Source organism: Talpa occidentalis, unplaced genomic scaffold (genome assembly GCF_014898055.3).
Source record: "Talpa occidentalis isolate TD23 unplaced genomic scaffold, MPIMG_talOcc4v2.1 talOcc4.11, whole genome shotgun sequence".
Lineage (NCBI taxonomy): Eukaryota > Metazoa > Chordata > Mammalia > Eulipotyphla > Talpidae > Talpa > Talpa occidentalis.
The window spans coordinates 43041110-43057901 of NW_023601104.1; the positions used below are offsets into that span (position 1 = coordinate 43041110).

Sequence of the window (16792 nt, forward strand, 5' to 3'; positions counted from 1 at the left end):
AATTTTATTGATTCTCTTCTCTATGCATGATTGCTAGGCCCAGGGATACAAAAATGAAGATGCCTGCTGGGAAGTTCAGTCCAGTGGGGTTTGAGAGAGGCTGTTCACAAACAAGGTGACTGAGTTCATGATTCCTTGTTCCAGTTTCTAAAGTCACCACTAGATACAACAGAGGGGGTGTAGCCGGCATTGGCAATAAAGGACCTGATTAAAAAGTCATTTTCTGGTAGTTTGTAAAATTGGGAGAAATATCCACTTATTAGCTTTGAGCTCTTTGTATAAGCACCAACTTTCTACCTTGAGGGGATGTTTTTCTTTTTTCTTTCTTTCTTTCTTTTTTTTTTTTTTTAGCTATTATTATAATTGCATAAGGACTTCATTTTAAAAAGGACTAACTTCAGGAATACCCAGCTTTATATGCCCAGCTCCTTCTCAGCAGCAGGATAGCTTCCTTATTGCTACTTAATGATACGGTAGATTAAATTCTTCAAGAGTAATATTAACTTCTCAATCAGCAGCTACTGCTGGCTTTCACCTTAGACCATACCAGGCAAATGTTCCTAGGCCCCAAAGCAGAGATGGCCGCGTTGATACACCCTCACTGGCCAAGCTTAGTTAGTAGCAATGGTTACAAAAAGTGAGTAGATCACATGCACATACTCACCTCAGAAATCAGCTCATTCCCACTTTGACATGGCACCCCCACCTCTACCTTCTGGAAAGACACTAAGTACCAGTGAGGATGAGTACATTAGGCTTTAACCCCAATACCTTTGATAACTGGATGATGGTGCAACATCCATTTAAATACTCAGTCCTGGCACTGAACACGGTAAACAATCTTATTTTCTTCAGAGTCATCAGGCATTAAAAACCCTCACCTACCTGCCAACCCACAAAATAGTTAAACAAGAAGGCAGAACGGGGCTCCCAGGGGGAAACTACCCTCCTTTGGGAAGCAATGGATTTCAGGCTGTGAAGACTGGAAACCAGTCTGATGTACTGCTCTTGTTGTTTTGTTAAATCTTAAACTATTTATATATATTGTTTCTCAAAGGAAAGTGGAAAGGATCCTTCAACTTAACTGAAGTGTAAACAATCATCTGTTATTTCCTCCCACTTCAAATGATAAGGGAGGCAGAAAGAGAACATAAGTTAACAAGCTGCAACTCATCTTGTGTAACTGTGGGAGCACATACTCATATAAGCAAGCACTGCAGCATGATGGGCATAGTTCATAGAGGTGCATCATCTTGGGGTTCAAAGGACCCTCATGGGTCCTATTAATTTGAGCCTCACCCAACCCCATGAGGCGGGTTGGGAGGGATTACTGATCCTGAAGAGGAAACCGAGGCTCATGAGGGCAAATGGCAGAGGCTCCAGGTACAGTACAGTCAGGGTGAGGGCTTAGTTTCCAAATCTTCTCAGTTGTTCCCCACGAATCTAATTCAATATAACCTCCCCAGACTTAGTAGACACACGAGAGGCAAACTAATGAAGGGTCCACATTTTCTGAAGTCAACAATGAAGCAAATATTTTCAACCTCATCCCTAGAAACGTTGACTCAGTAGGTTGCTCCTGGAAGTTAGTGGTCTGCATCTCAGCTCCCTGTCTTTGCTCTGGTCTTCACAAGAAAAAGATCAATGAGGGAGGCAGAAGTGGCCATGAGCAGAGAGACCACACCAAGCAAAGCAGCACCACCGGGCAACTCAGAATGGCTTTCTGGTTCAAAAGAAACCAACTCCATCCATGGAAGTAGAGTGAAAACCCAACATCTTGACTGAAATTTATCCAGACTTAGCTATAAGACTAGCACAGTGACTTTACCAAACTATGGTGATTTGAAAACCAATAAGCAAAATAATGTTGCTCTGGGGGCTAAGAATCAAAGCCTTCTTCTGTATCCTCTCACAGCCCCAAATATCAAGACCTCTTCCACTTGGCTTTCTTCCAGTTACTTTTTCCTTCATTCTCACCCTGGAATCCTTAGCTCCTGCATGAAAAAGGCAAATAATATTTACCCTTCTGGGCACTTCACCTAAGGCCCTTCCCTAGGAGCTAAGCCCAACTCTATTCTTACAGAGACAAACACTGTGGCCCAGGTGTTCAATACCTCGCCCAAGCTCACATAGCCGAACAGTAGCGGGGCCACCTTTCATATTCAGCTCTGCCCTACTCCTAAGGGTCCTCACCACACTGTATTAGCTTCTCTCATGGTAACCCAGGGACCTAGGCATCCCACTGGGGCCCTGTGGGAGCATATCAGGTCTCAATCCAGGCCTACTGAGTCAGAATTAGCAATTGAGCAAGACCCCCAGATGCTTCCTGCACAAGAGTTTGCCCAGAAGCACAGAGACGTCACATTGCTACAGAGAAAAACTGGAGTTGGGGTGGAGGGCAGGCTAGGTCCCTTAGTCTCTGCTCCAGTGCTGCAAACCTCACTGGCCCCAGATATGTTGATGCCTGTGTAACCATGTAAACCCTATTTAATAATAGTCAGACTTGACTGAGTTCCACAAGCAAATTTGAAGATGACACTGAAAATATCCACCATGGTCAAATCTTAAGGAAGAAGCCAGACAAGTTGCCCAGTCAGCATAAGCCCGGCGGTGGATCACAACAAGGAAGGCTAAATATGGAATTAATCTGCACAGGGAAGTTCAGAAACACTCTGGAGTTGAAGATGACAAGGCATTTGCCATGAAAACAATCCCACTGACTCAAGAACAATGTGGAACAAAACCTTTATAATTTAGAGGAAGGACTTTCACATGAAAGAATAACAAGAAAATTCTAGAAGACCCAATGACAAGCAAAGAGAAAGAAATTACCTAGAATTTTTTTTCCCCAAAGCAGAAAATTTGGCTTGAAAACGACACCATATTCCTAGAACTCTCTCACCCCTTTTCTTATTATACTTCTTTGGCCCCAGCTCCCTTGGCCTTGTTGCTATTTTGAATTGAGATATAATTCATGTACCATAAAATTCACCCTTTTAAAGTGTACAACTCAGTGGTGTTCAGTGTATTCATAAAATTGTGCAGTCATCAACACTATCTCATTCCAGAATGTTTTCACTGCCCCAAATAAGAAGCCCCCTCCCCATCAAGAGTCACTTCCCATTCCTCCTTTTCCCCAGTCCCTGGCAACCACTGGTGCACTTTGTCACTATGAATCTGCCTATTTGAGACTTTTCATCATGGAATAATACATTGCATGGCCTTTTCAGTCTGTTTTTTTCTCATATAGCATGTTTTCAAGGTTCACCCATATTATACCATGAATTAAACATCACTCCTTTTTTATGGTTGTATGGTGCTCCATTCTCTGAAATTTTTCTTCATCCACTTATCATTGGGTTTTTCCCACTTTTTGGCAATTACAAATAAAGCTATTATGAAATTAGTACACAAGCATCTGCATTCACACTTTTCTATTTTCTTGGGGATATACCTAGGAATTGTTCATGTAGTACCTGTTTTTCAAACTCACTGATGTTATTGTACATTCTCACAAGGGTTTCAATTTCTTCACAGCCGCACCAATACTTGTTATTACGTCTTTTTATTACTATAACAACACTTATTATTATAGGGGCATTCCTTGTATTTCCCTAATGACTATGATCTTAAGCATCTTCTCATGCGTTTGGCCATTTATATATTTTCTTTGAAGAAATGACTATTTAAATCCTTTGCCCATCTTCCCCCAAATATCCAGTATTCATCAACTGGACGACATTCTAATTCATCTTCTCTACCTAGACCACTATCTTCTAAAGGCCTGGGAATATTCTCAGTCTCCCTTTCTGTCCCAGGCTTCCCTCGTTGTTTTCAACCATTGTAACTGAGCGCTTCCCCTCCAGTTTATCCTGTGGTCACTAGAATTCACCTGGCACTTCAGTGAATTTCTAGAATCAAGAAAAGACTTAACAGGTTCTTGGAATACCTTCACAAATGTAATCAATTTCACACTGTGCTACGTTCGGTCACTTTCTTGTGTATTCTGAAAATTATTTATATACAGATAGCAGTACAAATCTTCATACGCCTACTCCATTATGCCACAACCCGAAATGCCCCTCTTCTCCTGCCCATCATTTATAATATTTTCATAGTCCATCCCTTCATGGAGACATCCTTAGCCACCACAACTTCAAATGGTTTCTCTCTACTCTGAAACAAAACCATAATCACCAGTGGTGTTCATTGATCAATTAATAATCCATATTTAACAAATACCCCTATACTTTAGGGATATGTTAGGTGAAACAGCCCATAGCGGCTATAAAATAACATTTTAGAAAGGTTGGCATGTGCTAATTCACAGTACAGTTCTAGAAGATACACACAAAAAACCCTCAAAATTTTCTGTGGTCTAGGAAACATCTAATTGAATATACACAAGGGTTTTTTGTTGTTGCTGAGACTGTAAACTTTAGTTATTTCTCAGAGTCTTTGATATGACAATGCACAAATTAAGACTCTCTCTCAAAGAGCAGAGAAATACTAAGCAGTGCTTCCCAATTGATTTACCCTTTACAAGAGCACACATATTAACATCCACCCCACAGATTCTGCAGACATACTCTGGGAACTGCTGAGCTAATTCAGTGGCTGCTCAGTTCTATCAGCTGGACAGCACTGAGTAGAAGCCTTATGTCCTACCAGTGTAAGGAACCATGTTTGCTTTGTTTTAGGATGCTATGAAATCCAATCACTCTCTTAATACATCAGGTGACAAAAAGAAAAAAGAAACCATACATTAACTGTGTTCATAATTTTGGAGATCCATCTGGATTTCTGAAATTGGAAAATGATGAAAAATGGGGAAAATATATTCTGGAATGGAGCTAGTGCTGTGGAACTGGACTTTTCATTTAAAAGCACTTTCTTGTAAGGCAGCGGACAGTGCACCACAACTCTTCATGACCCAGTAACAACAGTTCTGATGATCAAGGAGCAATCAAGGGTCCTAATAACTGTTTGACAATAGACTTATCCAGAGAGCAAAGATATCAAGTATATGTGCTGAGAAAAGTGAACTGTGACAAGGAAAGAGGCTTCTCCCACACTATAAAACAATCCTCACAGGGAAAGTAGGGGTAACACCCAAAATATAAACATCAAATTATGGGAAGGAATTTTAAAATAGAAATGTTCCCTACTCATGTTTAGTAGGAGAAATCATATAAATTAGCAAGTGAATCTTAACATTTGGAACCTGAACCTGAAGGTTGTTTCTTCTCAAAGTGCTGATTAGCATCAGGAAGACAATCATGAACTCACAGTTTTATCTATAAAATCACTAAGTGCTACCCTTGAGCTTTTGAATAGGTTTCTGATTTACTGATAGGTGTTTCCAGTGCTAATCATTTTGAAAGTAAAACAAAGCCCAAATGGAAAGCTGAGATAACACATGACGGTCAGCTGGGGTTCCATTTGGCAAAGCAACACAAAACTAGTTAAAGTGCTGACCTCTTCCTACATCCAGTCCATTTGGGTGCTACATAAACCTTATTCCTTCCTTCGGCTGTCATCTCAGGAGCCCTCCTGGCTCAAGCAGGCTCCCTCCTAAAACCTCTCTGATGTACATCAACCAAAGTTCAAGGCCACAAGCCAGGCCAGCATAAGTCACAACCCAGGACTGTAGCGTGAGGGACAAAGGGAAGAGTTTAAGATTGGGATGCAACTACAGTACACAAAACAGAAGTGATACATGCAGCTGTCTCTGAAAGTCAGCTCCCCTCCGCCCCACCCGCCCTCAGTAAGAGAGGCTGTCAACCACTGCCAACAGCACTATCCTCCAGCAGGAAAGAAGGCCTTGGCTGGGTTGGATAGTGGGGACTACCTACCCCCAGGCCTGGATAAGCTGTCCACTCAAAGAGGACATTACACTGCAAATTCTTTTTAAACTTGCTCATAAGTGATTCAACCTTTTCTCCAATCTTAAGGTTCAAGCTGCCAGAATTTCATGCAGCCTCCTCTATAAATTTCTGCACTCTCCCCACAAAAGGAAATAGTGTAGTTGGATTTATCAATCTTGGGCTTACCTATCTCAGTCTACCCAAGAGTGACCTAAAAACCAAGGATTAACTATTTTGCAGTATGGAAAGAAGAGGGAATCCTCTTTTTGTGTAAAATTCATTCATTTGAAGAGCAATCAGAATTATTACAACTGGACAACAGTATCTGAAATAGGTATTAGAAATATGAAAAGCTTGAAGCAATTTCCTATAACACTGTCATGAGGTAGTAAAATAATGGCATTTCAGAATAAACCTCACTTCCCTTTCCCTCATCCTGTAAATCAAGGATCCTATAGGTGTGGTCCCTGGACTAGCAGCATCAGCATCATCTGAGCTAATTAAAGATGCAAATCCTTGTCACCACCAACCCTCCCCTAGACCTAGAGAATCAGTGGCTCTGTTCTCACAGCCCAGCTAGCTGTGGTTTAATAACCTCCAGGTGACTCTGATGCTTTTGTTTGAATCACTGGGAAGATGCAGTACTTGGGGTAGAAGGTGTCAGGGGCCTAATTAAACCCTAATTTACTGAGGGGGCAACTTGTTCTTGTCTCTGATCACCATTGGCTCAATCTCACAGACTAATTTCTCCTATGAGGTCCCAAGTCCTTATTTCAAGGTCATTGTTAGAGGTCAAGTCAGATTTATAGCCTGTGGTCGGGCTGACTCCTTCATCAACCTTGGAGCTCCAACTGGGACTTTGCTGACATGCCAATTTTGGGTCCCAGGACTGTGAACATTGATAAAGCAACCCCAGTGGTCTCTTAACCTGCCCATGCTGCTGCTCTCAGAAAATATGAAGGTTGGAGTCTCCACCCTTAAAATCAAGAAATGGATTTAAGGAAAGAGAAAAGAAGATAAGTAGCTACTTCCAAAGACCCGAGTAACTAAATCCCTAGGTAAGAAGGAGTTGGTAGAGGGGAAAAGACTCAGGTGACTTGTTATAATTAAGAGAATTTGTTAATTTTTTTTAAATGAGGAAAAAGCACCACCACAATAAGAGATGAGTGAAGCTTTAAAATTTTCTAAGCACTTTTCATTTCCTTTATCTCACCCAACTATCCCAACAACCCTGCAATGGAAGGAGATAACACTATTATCCTCATTTGACAGAGGAGAAAATTGAAGTTCAGGTTGGCTAACAATTTGTCTCTCTGACTCTAGAACCTGTGAGTCCATACCATGTGACGCCCACATCTGCAAATTTGCCCCAAGGAAAAAGCAAAGAGAAAAAGATGGAGGAGAAATGGTTTGCCCCTAATCTATGGCACTTGAGCAGTGAGTGGGTGGGTGCCCCTTTAAGAACTTAACACACAAACCCAACAGCCAAGGTGTTCAGCCAAAAAAGAAAAAAAAGCGAGGCATATTTCTAGCCTGCATAATCATTTCTGGAACAATTCCCACTAGCAGCCTCCAAGGCGAACAGCGGCTCACTGCCTGGCTGAAGCTCCTCCACCCCTCGGGTTATGTCAGTGAAGCTGACTCGTGTGTAGGCAAAACCCCAAAACTCAAAACAAGAAGTGAAAAAAGTAGAGAGAGAAGAAACCCTTAGCATCCTCCACACCCTCGCAATCCACCCAAGGCCAGTTCCAGGGTCCCGAGGTGGCCTGCGCGCTATCTTAGGAGATGGTGGGATGAAACTGACATTCTTGTGGACCCCCGGCCTTACCCAGTCCCACCCAGTCTCCCAGGAAGAATATTAGAAAGGGGCGAGGGTGGCTGAACCCTACAATGCAGGCACTCTCTCCTAAGGAACAGTATGTACGTTATTCTAAACTCTCCACCTGGCCCTTCCCTCCAAGACCTGCCTTCCAAGAAGATGAAAGGGGTGGGGTGCTGTGAACCTGAGGAAAAGGCTGCAGGAAAATTCCGGACATTCACCTACCTCGCCACGTTGCCCTGCCATGTGTGAGAGGCTAGACTCCCCGGGCGCACCAGAAGCGCTAACTCTGAACCCAGCGCCCTCGGCCACGTCTAGGGGTGGGGTGGGGGCATTGCCTAGCTAGGCGCCCTGGAGGCAAGGGACTTGACTGCCAGGAAAGCCTGCCTCAGTGTTGGCAGTAATGATTTTCCTAGAAGACGCCAGGGAAGCGAAGATCTGGGTGATTCGTGGATCTCAGCAGCGGGGTGGATGAGCTCAGCCCAGGGGTGAAGACACCCACTCCGCTCCTCCCCGGTGGGGGCCTCGGGGCTGCACTCTGGGGACCCTCGCCGCCGCGGGGACAGTGCAGGAGGAAAGGTTCCATCCTCAACTTTCGGAGGAAATTGCTCGACTCCGCGGCTTATCTAACCCTGCCCTCACGGGGGGTCCTAGATTTGGGGGGAAACCACGGACATGGGTTTTCTCCGCGAGCCCGCCAACTTAAAAGCATCTCTCAGGGCGCCCGCCTACTGCTCCGGCCCTGCAGCGGGGTGCTTGCCCCGGCCGCCTGCATCGGACCAAGCGCTGGGCGCCCCAAATCGCTGCAGCTGCTGCAGCCTTATCCCCCTCCTGGCCTGGCTTCTACCTCGCCCGCCCGGCTCTCCACGCCCCGGCCCTACCGTGCAGCCCGGTTGATGCCCCGGCTGTGCCAGTGCGCGGCACGCGTCCCAGCCGGCGAGGCTCCTCCCCGGGGGCTGCCCCGCGCGGGGCTCCGGACAAGGCTCGACCGGCCCGGGTGCTGGCTCGCCGCCGCTCGCGGCTCCCGCGCGGGCTCCCGCTGCCGCGCGCGAAGCGGGAGGGGTGGGAGGGAAAACTCCCGGCAACTCCAACTCCAGGCGCCGGAGCTCCAGCTGCAGCCGCGCGCCCGCCCGCCGCCGAGTGCGAGCGCCTGCGATGCAAACCTGCCCCCGCGGCCGCCTCTGAGCATGCCCAGTGCCGCCGTGGGCGAGCCCGGGCGCCCCGACCCGGAGCGCGGAGCTGCGGCTGGGGGCCGGGGACCCGCCCCGGCGCCTCGTCGCGGGGGTGAGGGCGGGAGGGAGAGGTGGGCCAGCGCCGAGGAGAGGGCGCTGGGCCAGCAGGCCGGGAGGAAGGGTGCGGAGGGGCAGGCAAGTTCCACGGGCTGTGGGAAGTTTGTGGCTTGAAAGGTGAGTTGCTTCTCCGAGCCTCTCTGCTAACCTGAATTCCAGCGGGCTGGGGAGGGCTTGTTCCCCTGGAGTAAGTAACCCGGTGGACCCAGCAGAGGGGGTTTGTCCAGGGCTCTCGTTCTTCACAGTCCAGGTCCAAACTCAAAGGCCTGTGGCAGTGAGGGATTTGGGAGGAAGCAGCCAACTGGAGACTTCTCTGAAGTCAGGCAGAGCCCCTTCTGTTCTAAATGCCCAGGACTGTCTTGGAAGAATTCAGGCCTAATTCTAATGGATTTTTTTTTTTGTTGTTTGTTTTGTTTTTCAAGGAAAGACAGGTTCGGTTTTTTTCATGTAAAATATGATGATTTTTAAATCCTGACAACAAATCCAGTTTTTTAAAAAATACTCCGCACTAGACAACCTTATGTAGGTACCTGTCTTTCTCAATCCACAGAGGCCAATATAAGCACAGTGATTTCTGCAGTCTTTTATAGCAAAGAGGTGCTGAGGGCCTGCTGAGGTTTGGGGAGGAACTGGGAAGGATCCAACATGATTCCGATTGCCATCAAAATACTACCGGTTACTAGGGGAAATGGATTTTCCGGACAGAAGAGAGCTACAGCTAAATAAACGATGGGACATTCAAGAAGAAAAGTTCCTGATGTGGAAAGGGGTTGTTGTGAGAACTAACTTTTGGAAAATATTAAAGTACCCAAGTGGGAAGTCACTGCAGGAACAATAATAGTGTCTTGCTGAGACAGGGGTCTGAAGAAAAAGGAAAAAAACCAAAAAAAAAAACATTGGTACTGACCCTGTCTTTATTTTAATTATTGGTATTTTCTTTCTTTTTGCATGCTTTTTTAAAATATTGGGTTAGAATGTTTTTCTTGATTACTGAATTAAGTCCCCATAAGCTTTGTCAGTCTCCTTACCCTAGCTTATGGCCAGCTGGGTGTTCCTTGGTAACAGCACACTGATCTGCTCGCTTAGGCTCTAAGGAGTAAGAAACAGCATGGTGAAATGGAAAAGAAGGTTGAAGTAGTGGTGAGGTCTGAAGCAGAGTGCTTGATTGCCCTTCTGTGGATCCTGAACCTCATTTTCTAGGATGTGAAACTAGTAAGGATACTGGGGGAAGAGATTACATAATTCAAACTGAATTCTAGGAAGGTGGGCTTGGCCGCAGACCCTGGAAGATAGTTTGGAGAAGAATGGAAGAAACAGCTACTGAGGATACTTACTCTCTATTGTGGTTTTATGAAAGATTGAGGGGCGTCTGTAGTAAAATCATGTACGCATTGCTTGTCTCTGGCGAGGCATGTTCTGAGGCTAACTTAGCACACACAGGTAGAGCACCTGGTTCCTGGTGTGAACCTTAGCCATTTCCATTCAAATGGAAAACAATTCTCATAGCGCTCTTTTTGCAGGGATTCCAAGAAACAATGTATGCCTAAGGGCTTTGAAAACTCTGAGAGCTTAAGCAAATATTAGGTATTTTTCTTATCTACCCATCATCTATATGAAATCTGAATTTATTTATTTATTTTTTAAGATTGATTTATTTATTTATACAAGCACTGGGTACAGTCAGAAGAGCGGGAGGGTGAGAGAATTCACCAGAGCCAGAAGAGAGAACAGAACAGGCAGACTGAAGAAATACACTGCTGAGGGGAGCGGTGGGCGGCAGGAGAGGTCTGTCATGCCATGTGGGACCCTCCTCCGGTGGCTGGGGAGCAGCCCGGGATCCAACTGGCGCTGCAGAACCAGCGCTGCAGAGGCTGCGGGCAGCTTCGCAATCCAGCGCTCAACCGCTGCGCCACTGGGGAGGCCCCTGAAATCTGAATTTAAACAAGGAAGTTGCACCACTTTACAAAATTGTCTTAAGTAGCAAGCTTCTTGGATTTAGCAAGGTTTTTTGGTCAACAAATCTTTGGAATCAGTTTTTGTGTAATTCAATAATTTTGTGAATTAAGATATCCTTGTATTAGTTTCTATTGCCAACCACTCTCCCTTCCACCACCTTCCTTTAAAAAAAAAAAAAAAAGTCTTCCTTTTATCTCTTGTTTTCCCAGTATGGCAGAGCTATCTCAAAAGGACTCCACCCCATCCCCAAGTAACTCTCTATCTTACCTGTAGATCATTAATGTAGTTTCTGCTTCAACCAGACTCCTGGGATTTCCCTCAAAGCCCTGGGTGTTTCTCTCTATGGGGGAGCTCATCAATTCCTGTATTCATGGAGAACAGATCATCTCTTATGTCTGAGAAGTATTTAAAGCATGCAGCACGCTCAAAAAAAAAAAAAAAATGCTTAGGTGTTTACATAAGAGGCCTGCTAGAAGTCCTGGAAAGGAGGAAGTGCCTAGCAGAGGACCTATCATATAACAGGTAATTATAAATATTTGCAGAATAAACAGCAATTTTCATCATCAAAATCTCCTTTGTCTCTGTTCCACCTCCCACAGTTCCCAAGAACTATTTTTAAAAATTGAAGTAATGATGATGTTGTAAAGGAGAGCAAGAAAAACAGATGGTAAACATTTATAAAAGGGGAGCTCTCTGCTATAGCAATCATAATACTTTGTCTACTTATGTTTTACATTAGTTGTATTTTGTTTTTAAATTATTTTATTAGCAACAGTAAATAATATTTGATATTAAAAGGAAGCACAGTGCAAAAGCTCAATCCAAGGAAAAACTAAGTTTCCCTCCTCAAAACTACTGTTGTTGCCAGCTTCTTGCATGTAACAGAAATACCACATGAGAGCAAGCAGAATTGTTTTTCCCCCTCAAAGTACATCGTGAAACCATGGAACTGCAAATTACAAATAGTTCATCTAGATGTAAATTTATAAACTTTCAAATTGCTGTTATATTCTGAAATAGAAAAGGAATACATGAGAGTGATTTTCCTTTGTGGCACAGATAAACTTGTGTCCATGAAAATACTGGATCACATATCAAAGTGTCCTTTCTGAGCATTATGTGGTGCAGGAATTAAGTTCACCCAGTGTTGTTGAAAAACCCATAATGCCCATTGTCAACCTCAATCTAAAACATCCTCAGATTTAGATGTCCTTGGGTGCCTAGGGCTGGGAAGGAAGTTCTGTCCAAATAACAAATGGAATGCACTGACATGGACAAAGAGAGCTTGACCTAGGGAACTGCACATTATAACAACCATTTTCAGGTGTGTCACTCACGGTATAGTATTATCAAATCACAGTATATTTTCAAGACTAGTAAAGTCTGTATTTATTTTAAAGCCTTCTAGTATACAGTGTAGCTAATGGCTTTTCAAATTCTTTGTTCTGATAATATAATTTCAGGTAAGAAATTCAGGAAGTCTCAACTTACCAACTTATAGGTTGATCCATATGAAACTGCCATCTTTGTTGGTCACTTGAATATTGACAGTTTCATGTGGTTCGATCTTGGTTATAATTCTCAAAATTGGTTGATATTTTTTAGAGACTAGAAGGCCCTTTCCTTTAAGTTGCTTATAATATCATTCACTTCCCCCTAATAGTTCAAAGAATATTTGAGGTTTGTAATGGTACTGGATTGATATCTGGTCTTGGAAATTGGACCTAAACTGTATAGAAGGGTCAAGAAAGAGGAGGAAATCTCTCTTCCCCTCTTGATAAGTACAGTTGGTTGAGCTTAAAATAGGTAAAAATATTCATTCTTGGTTGAGCTTAAAATAGGTAAAAATAGTTTTTAGCTTCCTTCTGCTCTGTTTGTGCTTCAATTTCCCAGTGTAAACCTGAAACGTTTCTGTGAACCTGCTGATCTCAGTCAGACTTAGTTCCCCTATCTCACCCAGCTTGACTCTTGCTGTTTATTCTTAAAGCTCAATACAGCTATAGTATACTGCAGATTATAACCAAGTGAAATAACTTGATTAAACTAATTCACACTCATGTGTAGAAGACTATCAACCTTCCCTAAGATAAATGCAATTTTAAGAAAATTTTGTGATCTCAAAGATGCCTTTTTTTTAAGGATTTATTTTAAACAATAGCTGGGCTACAGGCCAGAGATGCAGGGGGTGAGAGGAGACACAGAGACACAGCAGGGAGCAGAGCAGGCAGACCACTGAAATACACTGCTGAGGGGAGCAGCGGGCGAGACAGGAGAGGTCTGCTACGCCATGTGGGACTCTCCCCTGGCTGGCCAGAAATTGAACCTGCGCTGCAGACAGAGGCTGTGGACAGCTTCACAGCGCAGCGCTCACCCCGCTGCGCCACCAGGGAGGCCCTCAAAGATGCATTTTTATAATGAAATTTTAGATTATGAAAAGTAACAAGAGGAAGAATTCTGGTAGAGAGGGGTAGAAATAATAGATTGAGGAAGGAGAAACTTCTGGTTCAGTTCTCTATCTTACTATATCATTTTTTCCCATCAGCCTTCAAAACTATATATTCTTTTCAAGCTCTCAGTTTTGTTTTGCTTTTTATAGTGACTCCTCTGTCAATAGCAGCAAACATCCTGAGACTAGGGGTAGATTCATGGGTATGGGGCAGCTATGGCATGTGTGTACCATCTATAAGTTGGAAATAAACCCAGTCACTTCTAGTAAATTGATAGGGTGGGGTCTGCGGGATATGCCCAATTTATGGAGCTTCTGCTTGGGACCCTATTCTGTTTCCCACATGATTAGTCTTGATCTGTATTTGATCCTTTAAGGATGATTTGTAATTAAGGCCACCTTTTTTTTTTTTTTTTTTTTGGCTGAGTTATAGTTGGCTCAGTACAATATTCTGTCCTTAATTTACTAAATACATAGTTTCTTTCTCTCTTATGCTTTTAAGAGCCGGGATAAATATTAACTATTGATGTGAGATTTGGTGACCTTCAACCCCTATGACTCACTGTAAGATGGACTATTTCTGTGAAACATGGCAAAGCGCAGTTCTCATGTCTTCCCTTTTGTCTTTATTGGGTTCCACATTTCTCAAAGCTTCTGTCTGCTGCTTTTGTTTACATATAACAACATAGATACAACCTAGATTAATTGAAAACGTGAAACTAAAGAAGGCTTAGTCTTTCAAAAAAGATTTGTTTACATCCTGGACTTGGTTGCTCTGCAGTCCTTTGAAATGTGTCAGCCACATCTTTCAATTAGATTGTTAGTTCCTTGAGTGCTAGGAAAATGTCTCAGGGATCTTCAATTTCCCACAAGGAAGCAGGAGGCCATTAATAAATGACAATTATAACCTGTCACCATTCACTCGAGTCATTAGGGACAGAAAACAAATAGGTCATTTTCTCTAAAGGGATAAATTGTCTGATATTTAGAACATGTGTAAAATTGCATCTGTGATAAGTTTTACAATCAGAAGTGTCATACTATTGAAGTAATAGAAACTGGGCAAAGGACAGGAAGACTTCTTGAGGAAATAATGATCAAGCTGAGGTCTACAATGTAAATCTAAAGCAGTTCAGCAGGCAAAAAAAGAGCATTTCAGGAAGACAAAAAATGGCAAGTACACGGGCACCACAGCTAGGAAGTTCTTTCCATTTAACTAGTCACCAACCCCATAGATTTTTTGTGCAACTCAACATCCTATAAAACCCACAGCCATAAGGAAGTAAACTATCCTCAATAAGAAACATAAAACAGTGTGGTGCTAAGTAAGCAGTATGCATTGGTAGAAAGGCATAGATTTTATCTTAGATCTGGATTTGAACTAGGTCTGTCTATGTAACCACGGACAGGCAGAAATCTACAATTTCTCTAAACCCCAGATTTCTTGTCTCTTAAAGCTTTTTTTTTTTTTAAAGATTTATTTATTCCATGCATACAAGTACTGGGGTACAGGCCAGATGCGCTGGAGGGTAAGAGGATTCACCAGAGACAGAGTGGGGAGCAGAACAGGCAGAATGACAAAATACACTGCTGAGGGGAGCAGCAGGTGAGACAGGAGAGGTCTGTCGCGCCATGCGGGATTCTTGCCGGCAGGCCGGGATCGAACCCACGCTGCAGAGGCTGCAGACAGCTTCACAACACTGTGCTCAACCGCCTGTGCCACCAGGGGAGGCCCTCTAAAAGCTTTATATTGCCCCTTATTCATGGTTTTAATTGGAGGATTAAAAGAGAACAGATAAGTGATATACTTAGCATAATAGCTGGCCTATAGCAGTAGCCAAATAAATCTGTCCTGGTAACTTCCAGGAAAATGGGAAGGGAAAACCAAGAGTGTGTTTTTAATATGTAATATTGTTATAGGACAGGGAGAGGGGCACCCCAGACCCCCACAAACCTGCCTATTCTTATGGTGGAATAAAAATTAAAAGGGGGGATTGTAACAGGGTGGTCCCCAGGAAAGGGGGAGGTTCCAGGTTCCCTGCCCCACCCAAGGAAGGGTGGAGCTGAGCAGGGAGAGAAGAAGCTGGAGAAGAGACTGAGGAAGGAAGCAGGATGGAGCCAGGAGACCTGGAGGAGGCACATGGAGCCTAGAGTTCCGGCCCTCTGTCCTAAATTACGTTGGACGCCAAATCTGTTATAGGACAGGGAGAGGGGCAGCCCAAACCCCGCAAACCTGCCTATTCTACATGGGTTCTGCCATCCGCCGCATCAACACAAAACATAGGAGACTTTAATGGGAAGGAACTTTAATAAAACTAGGAAACAATACAGGTAAGGCAAAGAGTCTAGTTTCTAAATGAAGCACCCAAAGTTACCCATCCCCTCGTGGGTAAAAGTCCATCCAAATGGGATTGGCCCAGAACAAGGCCCCAAAGCCTGCTACAAGTCTAAAGCATCTTCCAGTGGAGACCCACAGAAAAGGGTCACAAACAACCGGACAAGCCCGGAAGGAAAAGAGCAAAATCAACATCAAGATAAAAGCTGCCATTGTCACCTCCCCATGGGTCTCACCCACATCTGTGTCACCCCGTCCACGACCAAAAGACAAGCGCAGCTTCTTCACGTGTCTCTAGGCTCCATGTGCCTCCTCCAGGTCTCCTGGCTCCATCCTGCTTCCTTCCTCAGTCTCTTCTCCAGCTTCTTCTCTCCCTGCTCAGCTCCACCCTTCCTTGGGTGGGGCAGGGAACCTGGAACCTCCCCCTTTCCTGGGGACCACCCTGTTACAATATGAGCTATTTCTTAGAAGATCTACTGCTGCTATAAACAATCATATTCAATCTCCATGGATGCCATATACTATGTCTGTTTTCACAAAAATAATTTTACATACATAGATAGTACTTTTTAAAAAGCTTCCTTCTTCTTCAGTCCAGATATCCTGGTGTTTCCACCTAATACTAGATTCCCAGAGAAAAGGCCAAAGGAGGTAAACTAAGAGTTTAGAGATTATTAAGTCAGGACTCAATTGAGATGTGCTAAGGCATTCTACAGGATGAATAAGTTTAAACATTTTTTATCACAAATAGCCAACCATGGCTCTAATCTCTTAACTTGCTTGAATTAAATGTCTTGAAGAACAGTATCCACAGAAAATCAAAAATACCCTAAGGCTGTTCTGACCACCCTCTGATGTCACAGGACCTCCCCTCCTGAACTCAGCCTAGTTTGTGGTGTTATGTTCAGCCTTTGGCACACAGAACCATCCTGATTACTGCTTTCTTTGTTTTGGCAATCTTTTTGAAAGATCCATTTTGGATTTAAAATGACTGTCTCCACCATGATCGGAAAAACTGCTAGGCTTTGAACTAACAAAGAATCCTTTATTCTGCCGGGACACAAGCAAGTCAGTGACCAC

At 43.8% G+C, this 16792-nt stretch overlaps 1 protein-coding gene across 2 annotated transcripts in view; it reads right to left on the minus strand.

The window, feature by feature from the left end:
• STXBP6 (syntaxin binding protein 6) overlaps nucleotides 1-9143 on the minus strand; it is a 238665-nt gene extending 229522 nt beyond the window's left edge. Inside the window, exon 1 of one of the 2 annotated variants that reach the window (XM_054689539.1) lies at nucleotides 9124-9143. The gene's annotated coding sequence lies outside the window, so the exon portion shown is untranslated. Of the gene's footprint in view, nucleotides 1-8567; nucleotides 8677-9123 lie in introns of those variants that run through there. The other variant, XM_054689536.1, reaches the window with a different exon arrangement.
• Nucleotides 9144-16792: the final 7649 nt, after the last annotated feature.